Genomic DNA, 13928 nt, shown 5'->3' with positions numbered 1-13928 from the left:
CCCTCTTGCCATGTCGCAGAATGCATACAATACGCCTAGACGAATGTCGTCTGCCAACCTAGGGAGCACGAACTTGCACAAAAATACGTCCAAATATGTAGCCAAAAAGACACAATCATTGCTGGTCTCATATTGATACACGAGAGGCGTCCCCTTCATAACTGCTTTCTCGTTTCCTTTCGGAGTACCCCGATTGCCTTCGTTGAAGGTTACTCGACCATTACTAGACTTGGCATGAACTAATTGGTAAGCCTCGAAGATCTTTTGAAGACTGGCAGGCGGCTCTTCATCCCCCAAGCTAGCACCACCAAAGATGACGAAGTTCGGAGGAACGAACTCATCATACATCACCCCAATCATCGGAAGGCCCCAAATAAAATGAAGATCTAGCAAAGAGATTCCTACTTCCCCATGCTTAAGAAGCTAGTTATTGCTAACGTGACTCTAAGTCTCCAGTAATACTTTGATAGTATTAGAGCATCGATCATAGTAACTGCCTGAACATTGGAACGCTACTAGCAGAGAAGCACGTTCAAGAATGCTTTTGTGAGACACTAACACCTTGGCAGTCCAGGAAGAGTATCCCTTCAAATATTGGTGCTCCCCCTGTAATTGAAGGCCTTTTCCTGACCACATTAGTAGCCCTTTTGCCTGTATCACTTGTTTTCCTAGGGTAGGTTAGTTCTCCCCAGAAGCTATGTTCTTGTGCATATAATGAAGGATCGCCACCCCTTCTTCGATGCTAACATTTCCATCATTCTCCTCGCGAACTTCAAAACGAATGGGGTTAGTAATGAAAGTGACATTGAGAGGCCACTCTGGTCAGCATACTGGCTTGGTCTGCCAAATGGGCTCACCCCTTGATAGAGCCTCACTGATAAAATCATCGGTATCGTCCTCTCCACCCCTTGGAAGTTTCTTTACGTTAGAAATTCGATAAGAAGGACCAGCCATTATAAAGGGCTCAATGATTCAAATAAAAAATTGCTAAGGCACTGGATCAGCACCGGTTGTGCACTCAAACCTTAGCGCCGGCCGGCTGGGCACTCAAACCTCAGCGCCGACTGTGCTTCTGTTAGCGCCGGTCGTGCGCTTCACCGCGGCTAATCACCTCCCTATGACTCCTTGTTTTCTGCATCTCTTCAGCTCCCGAGACTCCTCGTTTTCAAGGTCTAAATTCTGTCGCTCCCCAATAGTTGCACGATTTCCAAGCGTAACCTATTGCCTTCCCTGAGATGGTCCACCTTCATTGTCCGTTTCGTTCCCTAACCCTTTGGTTTCTCTTCGAAATTCCTCCTACACTACTGGATAGTCACCAAATCCCTACTAGGAAACCTCTGGAAGGCCACCAAAGACACTGGGAAACAACCTAAGCCCCCGAAAAAACTCCCAAAACATGCGGAAATGCCCACTACTTCACTTCCCTCCTCTTCAACCCGCAAAATCACGGCCGGAGCTCTCCTGTTTCCTGGAAAATTCCCAGAGAACTCTCTTTTCTCACTCCCTTCTTGCAACTTCACCAATCCCCCGCAAAAACTTATGTCAGGCTTGCCGAAACCTTCCCTGTAAGGCTTGTTGGAACACTTGATCTCTTGCAGGAATCCCCCTACATGTCGAGCTTCCACCGAGAACCCTCTGCTCACTATTAAAAATTTTGTTTAAGTTTTTACCTTCGGTGAAAAGTTGGGAAAATGGGGGTTTTCCCCCTTATTTAGCCAACACTACCCTCAAATGCCCCTCACAAAATGGGAATCCCAGCTGTGTCCAAGGAAAGCCAAACAATGATGAGTCGGGTTGCGCTTTGACCCAAGGCCTGAGGTAACTCTCATCACCGCTTGTAGAATTCCAACAAACGGGCTAGACCGGGTCAGGCTTTGACCTCGGTAAAGTTTCATTTGCCGCCTCATCAAATGTAATGCAACACAGACCAGGACTAGGTCGAGCTTGGGTCATGGCTCAAACATCAATCCATACCCAATGTCAGCTACGCGGTCGAAGGGACCTAGCACCGACTATGTTTCAACAACCACAACACCGGCTGTATGCTCGACAATTTAGTGCCGACTGTGTTCAAAGCACATGTCGTCCTCAGGGCCGGCTGTATTTTTAACATTCTAACACCGGCTGAGTGGTTAAGTAGTAGTGTTGGCCGTCCTCAGCACCGGTTGCATTTTCAAAGACTCATCGTCGGCTGAGCACTCACAAGAAATAATGGTTGTTGCACTAGGCGTCAGCTGTATTTTAAGCAGCCTAGGCCGAAGTCGTGTGTCTTATTGCCATCCCCAGTGAGGTTGCACCTTGACTCTGACCTATTGAACCTAGGTCTATCAAAATCAGGTCATGACTTCTCACCCCCAGTAGGAGAGCCATACTCGTACTATAGCCTGTTATCCCCAGTGGAGTTCGGTCATTTTTGCTGCTGCAACCCCCAGTGGTTCCTCACACTTATTTATTTTGTCCTCAAGGATATAAAAGATGCACATTTGTCTCCCCCAATGAAGTTCGCTTATGTTCGTTATCCCTTGTTGGGCCACCATCTCCATCTAAGCCCTTTACTTGTGAATGGCCTTGACCACTTTAAAATTGCATAGCTATGGTCTAGTTGTATGACCCTAAAACTATAGTACACGTCCTAGCCGTATGACATTAAAAGGCTCACTACCATGGTCCAAACTATATGACCTTAAACTATAGCGGAGGTCTAGTTGCGCGACCTTAAACTGCATGGTCCTAGCTGCATAACTTTAAAACTATATAGCTCTGGTCTAGCGGTATGACCCTAAAACTATAGTACTCGTCTTGTTTAAAGGCTCAACACCATGGTCTAAACTATATGACTTTAAACTGTAGCGGAGGGCTAGTTGCACGACCTTAAATGCATGGTCCTAACTGTATGACTATAAAACTACATAGTTATGGTCTAGCCGTGTGACCCTAGAACTATAATACACGTTCTAGCTGCATGACGTTAAAAGGCTTAGCACTATGGTCCAAACTATATGACCTTAAACTGTAATGGAGGTCTAGTTGAACGATCATAAACTGCATGGTCCTAGCTGTATGACTTTCAACCTACATAGCTATGGTCTAGCTGTATAACCCTAAAACTAGAGTACACGTCCTAGCCGCATAACGTTAAAAGGCTCTGCACCATGGTCCAAACTATACAACCGTAAACTGTAGCGGAGGTCTAGTTGCATGACCTTAAACCGCATGGTCCTAGTTGCATGACTTTAACTGCATAACAACGGTCCAAGCTATATGACCCTAAACCATACTGCATGTCCTAGTCGCATGATGATAAACTGCTTTGCACAGGTCCTAGAGGTATGGCCATGAGCTCGACCCCTCGTTTGCGGGCACACCTTTTTACGTGCATCTTCATGCACGTCTGTGCACTACCTCCTCAATGAGTCGATCCACTTCATCATCCCTCATCATTCCTCAGTGAGTCTCACTTGTGCTCACAAAACGGTAAACCATCCTGCCACTTATACTCGTCGTACGCTCGTAGGTCACCATTTTTCACCCATCTTTCATAGGTAGCTTCGTGCCGTCTCCCCAAAAGTGACCAAAAACCACTATCATACTCACTCCATGGTCTCTACCAACTTCCATCCATCTCCATCATGGTCTAGTTGCATGACCTTAAACTGTAGTGCATGTCCATGCCGCATGATGTTAAAAGGCTTCGCACAGGTCTCGAAGGCATGACCTTAGACACGCCTTCACAAAAAAATGAAATAACAGGCATGGTATATACCTTAATAAGGGTACTCCATGAGTAAAAATGACGGACGGGCATGATCATGAAACCATGAGTAAAAGAGTTTTGTGAATAAAACCCGGGCACGGTGAAACCTGAAAGGGCATTGTGAGTAAACATTGAAGAATAGGGGTGAACATGGTCGTAAGGTCATGGGTAAAAGAGCCTCAAATAAAAAGAAGTTGGTGAAAATTGTCTCTACGGCGCCACTCCCTAAGTTCAAGTGAAAATCCACAAGGGACGTTTGGACCCATAACCAGGTTGATGCAGCACACGCCTCAACAGGCGGATTCAGCCCACACGAAAAAAAAAATCCCTGGTGTCACAATACCAAGACCTTAAAAATATGAGCTTCAAGGAAACAATTCGTACAGCCTGAGTCCATTCGTCTAAAACGACCCGAAGGACATAAGATTCGTCAAGATGGCAAGACAAGTCTCATGAAAAAAAGCATCATTCTCAAGAGGCTATGAAACACACTCCCAGATTGCCGGAGATGCTCCGAGAAGGCTAAGTCAGCCATGACTTTGGACATACTATGTAACGAACTACACAGCAGTGGGTAGGGGTGATTGTACCCAAAGCTGGTCACCTCGATAAATTGAGGTACCCTACCCGCCAAGGAACAAATGGTGCATGACGTAGATGAGCACCAACAAAAGGCCTTTCGGCACCACACACAAACAAGAAAGTCACTCTGACGAACCAAAGATGCCCCAAGAAGGCTAAGTCAACCATGACTTTGGAGCGGCAATCAGATGATTGTCGTAGCTGCAAAGTAGTGGGTAGGGGTTGTTTTACCCAAACTTGGTTATCTCGATAAACTGAGGTACCCTACCCACCAAGGAACAACTGGTTCATTACGCAGACAAGCACCGACCAAAGGATCTTTTGTTGTCTATCTATGATAAAGAAACCCAGGTCAAATGGGAACAATGCCCTTCGACATGGCACTCAATTGCCAAATGGACATGATTCTGACTGACGAAGTCCGTACAAAATCCTCAGCTTCAGAATCGCAGATAGTCCACACGAGGGTCACGACTTCGATAAGATCCCTCAAAAAAATCTCTTATCCCCCTAAAGTCTCCACGGACGGACCCGTGATTACACCATTGTGTGAATGTCCTCGACGTTCACGTGGTCCTATGGCTAGGAAGAAAAAAGTAATAAAGCCGAAGGAAACTTTCTGAATGTTGTCCTTCTCACTTCTCTCGAAGTGCAACATTCGGTGGGGCAAGCAGCTTGAACACATTTTTCAGCATCTTGTTCCCCGATGCGGAATAAAGATGAAGCAGGTCAATAAAGCCTATAAAATAATGGAAATTTTGACAGTCTCAGAATGGCCCTAGAATTGGTCAAGATCTTCATCAACACTAGAAAAGTCCATTTGTCAAGTTTCATCACAATCAGACATATCTAAGGCAGTGAACACAAAGAAAACACTTTCGCAAAATCAACCTCTTGCACCCCGAAATGGACACTGTAACTAGCACTATATTTTTGGTGCATGAAACAGCTGTAAGACCACCGTCATTGAATCCAGCACGGTCAAAAACCCCTTTGGGTCAAGTTTCGGCTTAATTGGGCACTCTAGGACAAAGTTAGGGGTAAAATATCAAAAGGGGTAGGCCGCACACTACTCCCGTGTGGCCACCCTGCACCAAAACACCATTAAAGGTGGTTGATTTTATAGTCACAGGCAGTGACTTTTAGGGCTTATATCTCACTCGTTTCAAGTCGGATCACTCTCAATGTTTGTGAGCATGTTTGTCTCATCAAGACGAACGTGATATGTGGTATGCCTCGTGACGATGTCCTAGTAGGGAGAAAAACAGGAGAGAAGTTGCTGATCAGTGAAGAAAATTGCAGAAAATTCAGCAACAGCACGCCTCACTCGAGCAGCCAAATCATGGCGCTTGCATACCCGATCGGCACGAAACCAATTGTATTATGTGCATGAGGTCAGTAGCTATCTTTAGTCATAATGCCGCATACGATGAACGGCTGAATTTCACACACAGACGCTTCGAAACTGCTGTAAATTTCGGCTGCTAGATTTCTAGATTCCGGCAAAAAATGAAAGACGACGAAATTTTCATCCGGACACGAAATCGAGCTATGTTTGTTGCAACATGATTGTGATGGTATTATTAGTGTGATTCAGCAAAGAAACTGAAGAACAACATTAAGAAACAAAGATATAATCGATCAATAGTTTTCAAGATTCATGTAAAATTCAAGTCTCATGTTCTTGACACAAAAATATGTTTTATGGCTCGAAGTTAATATCAAATCCATCGTCATGTCGTGCCCCACAAGGAAAAAATGATCTTTCGATCAAATGGGCATCATAATAATCCCGGATCAGTTATGGAAGATCACGCATGTTCTCAAGCAGTAGTAGGGACTGTTCTGGAATTCCACACATTGCTAGGTAGGGGCAAAATAGTCCTTTTGCACCTAATTTTAGAATTTCTTTTAACTCAATTAAATTATAATTATCTTCAATTCTAGGTAGTTTTGGGCGTCCACCCATGTTTGGGCCCAATTCTCTATAAGCATGTAAAGCCAAACAGTAAAATTCCCTTGGGCTCATTTTTAAAGATTCAATAAAGACTTCATTTTTTCTTAAGCTCGTGGGTGCGTCTTGGAGAGAGAGAGGAGAGAGAATAAAAGGGTCGGTACCTTTCGATAAGGTAACTTTCTCTCTCCTCCCCTCTTTCTCTCTCCTCCTCTCTTTCTCTCTCCCTCTCGCCTCTATCTCTCTTTCTTTCTCTTCTCATCTCTATCTCTCTTTCTTTCTCTTCTCGTCTCTATCTTTCTTTCCTCTTGTTCTCATCTATTTCTCTCTTTGTCTCTCTTCTTCTCATCTCTATCTCTCTTTCTCTCTCTCCTTCTTGTCTATCTCTCTTTCTCTCACTTCTTCTTGTCTCTATTTCTTGTTCTCTCTCTTCTTCTCATCCCTGTCTCCTTTACGTTCTTCTTCTTAAAACACAGTCGGCAATGCCCAATGGCAATTGTGTCTTTCTTTCTCTGCTCTTCTTAAAACATAGTCAACAATGCCAAACGTCGACTATGTCTTTCTCTCTTCGCTCTTCTTAAAACACAGTCGGCAATGCCTAGCGTCGGCTGTGTCTTTCTCCCCCTCTCTCTCTAATGCAATCGACGATACCTAGCACCGACTGTATCCTCTCTCTCGTCTTCTTCCAACATAGCCAGTGATGCCTAGCACCGATTGTGTCTTCTTTAACTTCTTCTTCCAACACAGCCGGCGATGCCAGGTGCTATCGTGTCCTTCTCCCTCCTCTATCCTTCGTTCTCTCTTCTCTCACACTTTTCTCCTTATTTCTTTCCCTTCCTCTCTTTCTTTCTCTTCTCCTCTTATTCTCTTACTTCTTATTATCTCTTTATGATTTCCATGCCTTCTGTTATCCTTTTATTTGACTAAGAGAGGTTTGGATTAGTTTCTTATGATAGCTCCATCGTCTACCCATAATGTGTTGTGTAAGAATTACTGTGCTTACTTTATTGTTATGACAGACTAACCATCGTATCTAGTTAGTCAGTATCAGTATTGATGTCTAGTAATAACTCTGTTGAGCCGGTCTAAGTTATCAATCCCATTTTACAGCCACTTCAGAGCAATTACCTACCAGCTTAGTCATTGTGCTGATCTCCCCGCCTAGTCAAATTCTTTTCTCCCCAACCTTTCTTCTCTCATTATTCTTTTCTTCTTTGAATGTGTATGTCTACATGTATCCATCAAGAAGGCAAGGTGAGGTCTGCTGACCCACCCGTCTTATAACCTTTGCCATATCTGTGTGATTACAGAAAATAGAAGAATACAAGCCAAGGGAGGCGATTCCAAACCAGTTTTATGATTGGGGAGCTTTCTTCGAGATCTAAGAGGAAACCCATGCTAGCTAGCCTGAGTAAGTCCCGAACCCACCTTAAATTCCTCTCTCATCGATTGGTAATACCTGCCCTTGTTCTCGAACGAGGTTTCCAAGAGAACGATCTCAAAATGTCTTGGGTCTCCTCTGAAACCCGAGACGCATGCCGCCCGATCATCAAGATCCGAAAGGTGATATCGAGGCACCTAGCCAATCACATGTCCGTCTTTGAATACCTCACCTGCCTGGCACCATTTTTTGGACCACGCACTAAACCCTGGTCAATTCCACCTTTTGGGCAACATTCCCCATTTACGTAGACCAGTCATCAAAATGGTTCCACAGATCCATTTCGCTCCCACCAAGTGTCGTTTTCAACAATATGCGGTCCACAAAGACAAGCGCTCCACGTGCCCACACATAAGCATGGCTATGTCACACTCCCATCCTCCAGCAACTCATCCACAGTGATCGCCGCTCCAGTGAGCAACATCAGAGCAAGGTCCCTCCAAAAGGGGGAGCAAAAAAAGCAAAAAGAATAATTTGAGCATGGTGAAAACCCACAAGGGCGCCATGGGTAAAAATGATAGGCGAACATGGACATGAATCCATGCGTAAGAGTGTCCTGAAAATAAGGAAACCGTGCATAGTGAAAATCCGTAAGGGAACTGTCACAGCCCCACCCCCTGGCCCCTGCCGTATTTGCCAGAGGGCAACAGAGTGCGGGACTGTAATCCAAGGTAGCGAATGCCACTAAGGTGGGAGTGAGCTTAACACTTTGAAGATGTGGAAATCAAAGCCAACCATGAAATAAAAACAAAACTAACAAGACACAAAATACACAACCACACAAGCTGGGCAAACATGTACAAAACTGCATATAAAAGCTCCAAAGTATTACAAAAGAGTCCAAGGCACCAAAGGCTCAACAAAATTACATAGCTTCAATATCAAAGACAACTATATGGCCAAACGACCATCTAAACCATACAATCAAAAGAGGCACCACAAGAAGTACGGGACTCCAATTGTCAGCCGTGATCACCAAACAGCCCATCCACATTCTGCGGCTATCACTCTACATAGATGAAAGTTAAAGGGATGAGCTGTAAATCCCAGTAAGTAGATCACAGTGTCATGCTTTCCTTGCTATGAATATCATCTCACAACAATGCTCAAGGTGCTATTCCATTCTTAGAAAACATGAGTCATTTGTCATAATCATATCTATAAATGTGTCATGCATGGTTCATACTGAAGCAATAACAAAATCAAATTAATCATACGTGATATGATGTAGAGGTCAATCTAATCATTCGACCATACAAATCTTATGAAATCAACATATTAAATTATGCATCAACAATTACCGACTAACTCACTCCCTCATTCGCCTACTCCCAAAGTAGAAGCCCTATCCATCAGTCCAAGCCAATTCCATTGCTTAGGACTTCTACCATCACTCAGGAGGAAAGAAAGTAATACTGGGTGACCCATTCAATAATCTTTTCACACGTACACACACAGTCCCTAGTACACTTTGGGGTTTTTGATAGGCTTTTGGCCTTACAAGACACTGCCCTCTCTTTGCATTTCTGCTAGAGGGCACTACACTACCAAAGGGGTCCGAATGGATAGTGCACGTATATATCTTGGGGGTCGTGTCCCAGATTTATATCACATCCTAGCTCCCTTCCAATCATCAGGAGTCAGGGAAAGATTTCATGGTGGTGGAAGTCCATACTCCCACATCACATTTCATCGTGGTGCAAGTCCATGCTCCCACATCACATCTCATAGTGGTGCAAGTCCATGCTCCCACATCGCATCTCATCGTAGTGCAAGTCCATGCTCCAACATCAAATCTCATCGGGTTGCAAGTCCATGCTCCTACATCACATCTCATCGTGGTGCAAGTCTATGCTCCCACATCACATCTCATCATGGTACAAGTCCATGCTGCCACATCACATCTCATCATGTATTTATGTATTTATATAGTAACAGAGCATATCTTAATATCATGCATTCATATCATGGCTGAGAAAACTTGTTAAGGAAATAACATAGCACTTATCACATGGCTGACCACACATGTCTTTTCACATAGCTCTTGTCACATAGCTAACCACACAGGTCTTATCACATAGCACTTGTCTCAAAATCATGCACACATATCACAACAGAACATTTATCAAAATCGTGCACACATATCATAATAGAGCATGTCTTACTACATGCATTCATAACATAACAGAGCATGTCTTACTACATGCATTCATATTGTAACATAGCGTACTTTCATTTTATAACAGAGCATGCTTTTATTTCATAACAGACCTTACCTTCATTTTATAACAAAATGTGCCTCCTTGTCATGCATTCAGTTGATAACAGAGTATGCATCATTATCATGCATTCATATCATAATAATATGGAATGCATTCATTGCATGCTTACATCAAAATGTTACAGATATCACAACATTGTCTTTCGGGTTTTTCACAGTGAACACAGTTTACTTTTAGAGGAATATCATGAAATTCAGATACCATTTAGACCTGAGACAACTTTTATAGCAATCTAGGCTCACATAAACACAACTTTCATGAAGGGGGTAACCCTAAATGTTGGGTTAAAGTTTGCCAAACTATTTGATGTTCTTGAGAAAAGTTCTTGTTTTCATAGCAGAAAATCCGAGATGACATACTCATAGGAAAATAGGCATAATATTCAAAATACAGAGAATTTTATCATCATTCCAAATCAATTTTTGAAATAGACACTTTTATCTTTCATTTAGAAGTAGTTTGAGCTCATTATGATATATTTTAGTTGATGAACAGTTCCACACAATACATGTAACAGTTCTGGAAAGTTCCTGTTTTTAGAGCAGAAAACCTACTGTGATATCCTCACAAAAATTAGGCATAACTTTCAAACTACTTGGAATTTTATCATGATTCCAAAACAATTTTTGAAATATAATCCTTTATATTTCATTTAGAAGTTGTTTAATCTCATTTTGATATTTTTTGGTTATCGAAAATCTTCACATAAAAATACATAAAATCCCTATAATTCGATTTCCCAAATCTGATATACTTCAGAAAATGGTAAATAACGTTTAAACAGAAAGGGGTATTAGCAATAGGTATTTTCCATGGTAAAATAGACTCAATTACCTATGCTTTCAAAAAATTTCATGATGTAAAGAGATATATAGGATACTGAAACAATTTCTCAAACCTGAGCCACAGTTTTGAAAAACAGAGTACACTCTAGCAGGATTTCAGTAACATGTATCTACACCCATTTTCACACCCATATTCATTCTTGAAATTCATACTTTGATAAGCTACAAAAACATGCATCAATCTAAAGCATGAAAATATGGAAACCAGATCCACTTACATCACTAAATGAAACTCTAAAGTGGTTCACACAGATTTCACTCCAAACACCAAGCTCCACAAAGATTGGGTTCAAACTCAAGGGCTTAAGACTAGAAGAGGTCTCACAGCTCAAAGTCTTAAGGCAAGAGGGGCAGAATGTGGGTGAGAGAGGGCAGGGGGATAGAGTGAGAAAGAAAACCCAATGGATGGGTGTGAAGGGGGTATATATAAACAAAAATGGGTGGCAGCATGCCATTGCCACATGGCATCAAAGAGGGCATGCATGCAGAGAGAGAGAAGGGCAAGCATGGGGTACATCATCATGAGATAAAAGCATGCAATTGACTAGTGGCATGCAACAGGAGAGAGAGAGAGAGAAAGCATAGGGGACATCATCATTATAAGCTGGAGCAGGCATATGCCACATGGCACACATGCATGGAGAGAGAGATCATGCAAATATGAGAGAAAAACGTTCCCCCTTGGACTACCATGCACCACCCATACCAAATGGCACACACAAACACCCATGCTCCCAGCAACGAACTAATCTGTTCGTGCTCACAATGCGCATCCATATCCATCCGTGCTAGCTAGCGGGCCATAACCATCTGTGCTCAACAACACTCCAATCCACCCGCACACAAAAGCACAATAGCCATCCGTGCACCCCAGCGCACAACCCATCCGCGCATCATCGCGTGCCCGTTGCAATTAACAGTGCACTTATTCTCCCGTGCCATACAGTGTGTACCCACATCCGTGCTGTCACGAGCGTACACACATCTTCCTGCGTGTACGCTTTAACGCGTAACCACCCATGCACAATCGTTTGCTCGTGCTTAACCATGCACTGATCCTCCAACACTCTCAATAATGTCTGTACGTCAGCTCACTCGTGCCAATGACTCGCCGACGCACTACAATATGCCGAAAAAGTCTGGGTCCTTACATCACCCCCCCTTAAAAAGGATTTTGTTCTCAAAATCATACGTCTACTAATCAAACAAATGGGGGTACTTATCTTGGATCTCATCTTTTCGTTCCCAACTTGAGTCTTCCTTCGAATGGTACTGCCACAAATCACGGACCAGAGGGATTTCCTTGTTACACAATGCCTGCACCCTTCTATCAAATAACTGAATTGGCTGCTCAATGAAGGTCAGGTCTTCTCTGATAGATATAGGTTCATACCTCAGAATATGGGACAGGGCGAGCTGATACTTCCTCAACAATGACACATGGAAGACATTGTGGATGTTCGCCAATTCGGGTGGTAGGGCAAGTCGATATGCCACGCCTCCAATTCTCTCTAGAATCTCGAAAGGTTCAATAAAAAATGGGCTCAACTTCCCTTTCTTGTCAAATCTCATGATGCCCTTTGTTGGCAACACCTTTAAGAAAACTTGATCACCCACCTCAAACTCGAGGTCTCTTCTTCGGTTATCGGCGTAACTCTTTGTCAACTTTAAGGTGTCCTAAGCCTTTTTCAAATCAAAGCAATCTTTTCTAAGGTCACTTGGACAATTTCAGGCCCTAAAAGCCTTCTTTCATCAATCTCGTCCCAACAAATAGGTGACCTACACTTCCTTTCATACAAAGCCTCAAAAGGTGCCATCTAAATACTAGATGGGAAGCTATTATTATAAGAAAACTCAATCAGAGGTTAATGATCATCCCAGCATCCCTTAAAATCAGTGACACAAGCTCTTAGCATCTCTTCCAAAGTCTAGATTTTTCTCTCTAATTGTCTATCAGTTTGGGGGTGAAAAGCAGTGCTAAAAGTAAGTCTCATCCCTAAGGCTGACTGCATACTGGCTCAAAATCTAGAGGTGAATCTAGTTTCCCTGACGAACATGATGCTGACTGGTACACCATGTACCCTCACTATCTCCTTAATATACAACTGGGCAAGTCTATCTAAAGTGTAGGTCATGCAGATGAATAGGAAGTAGGTAGTTTTGGTCAACCGATCCACAACAACCGAAATACTATCATACCCTGAACTCGATCTAGGTAAACCATAGACAATATCCATAGAAATATGCTCCCATTTCCATTCCCACACGGGTAAGGGCTGCAACAACCCGACGAGTTTTTGATGTTTGGCTTTCACTTGTTGGCATGTTAAGCACTTAGAAACAAACAATGCTACTTCCCTTTTCTTGTCATTCCACCATAAAGTTTTCTTCAGGTCTGGATACATCTTAGTACTCTCGGGAGGTATGGTATAATGGGAGTGATGTGCCTTGTCCAAGATAGCTTTCTTCACACCTTGATCATTTGAGACACATACCCGATCTCTGAATCTCAACAAGTCATCATTGTTCCTAGAGAAATCGTCTCTCTTTGTCAGCTTTATATCTTCCACAATTTTCACAAGCTGGGGATCCTTCTTTTGAGCCAACTAGATCTGTTGAAACAATTGGGGTTCTATCCATATACCGACGATCATACCTACCCCATCACTAAGGGGCAGAGCCGGATGCCAACCCACTACATCCTCTAGCAACTTCATCTCTCGAACCATTAAATGGGCCAACCACGGGCTTCCTGCTCATAGCATCTTCTACCACATTAGTTTTGCCCAAGTGATAATGGATGACACAATCATAATCATTCAACAGGTCCATCCATCTCCTTTTCCTCATATTCAACTCCTTTTGGGAGAACAAATACTTGAGACTCTTATGATCTGTCAATACCTTAAATTTGGCTCCATAGAGATAGTGTCTCAAGATTTTCAAAGAAAATATTGTAGCTGCGAGCTCCAAATCATGAGTTGGATAGTTCTGTTCATACGACTTCAATTGCCTAGAGGCATACTCAATGACCTTCCCTCACTGGATAAGTACACATTCGAGCCCTTTA

The sequence above is a fragment of the Amborella trichopoda genome, chromosome 6 (genome assembly GCF_054954075.1).
Source record: "Amborella trichopoda isolate Santa Cruz 75 chromosome 6, AtrichopodaSantaCruz75HAP2 v2.0, whole genome shotgun sequence".
In the NCBI taxonomy this organism is placed as follows: domain Eukaryota; kingdom Viridiplantae; phylum Streptophyta; class Magnoliopsida; order Amborellales; family Amborellaceae; genus Amborella; species Amborella trichopoda.
The sequence above is the reverse complement of the archived record's forward strand: the minus strand, read 5'-3'. Positions refer to the sequence as shown.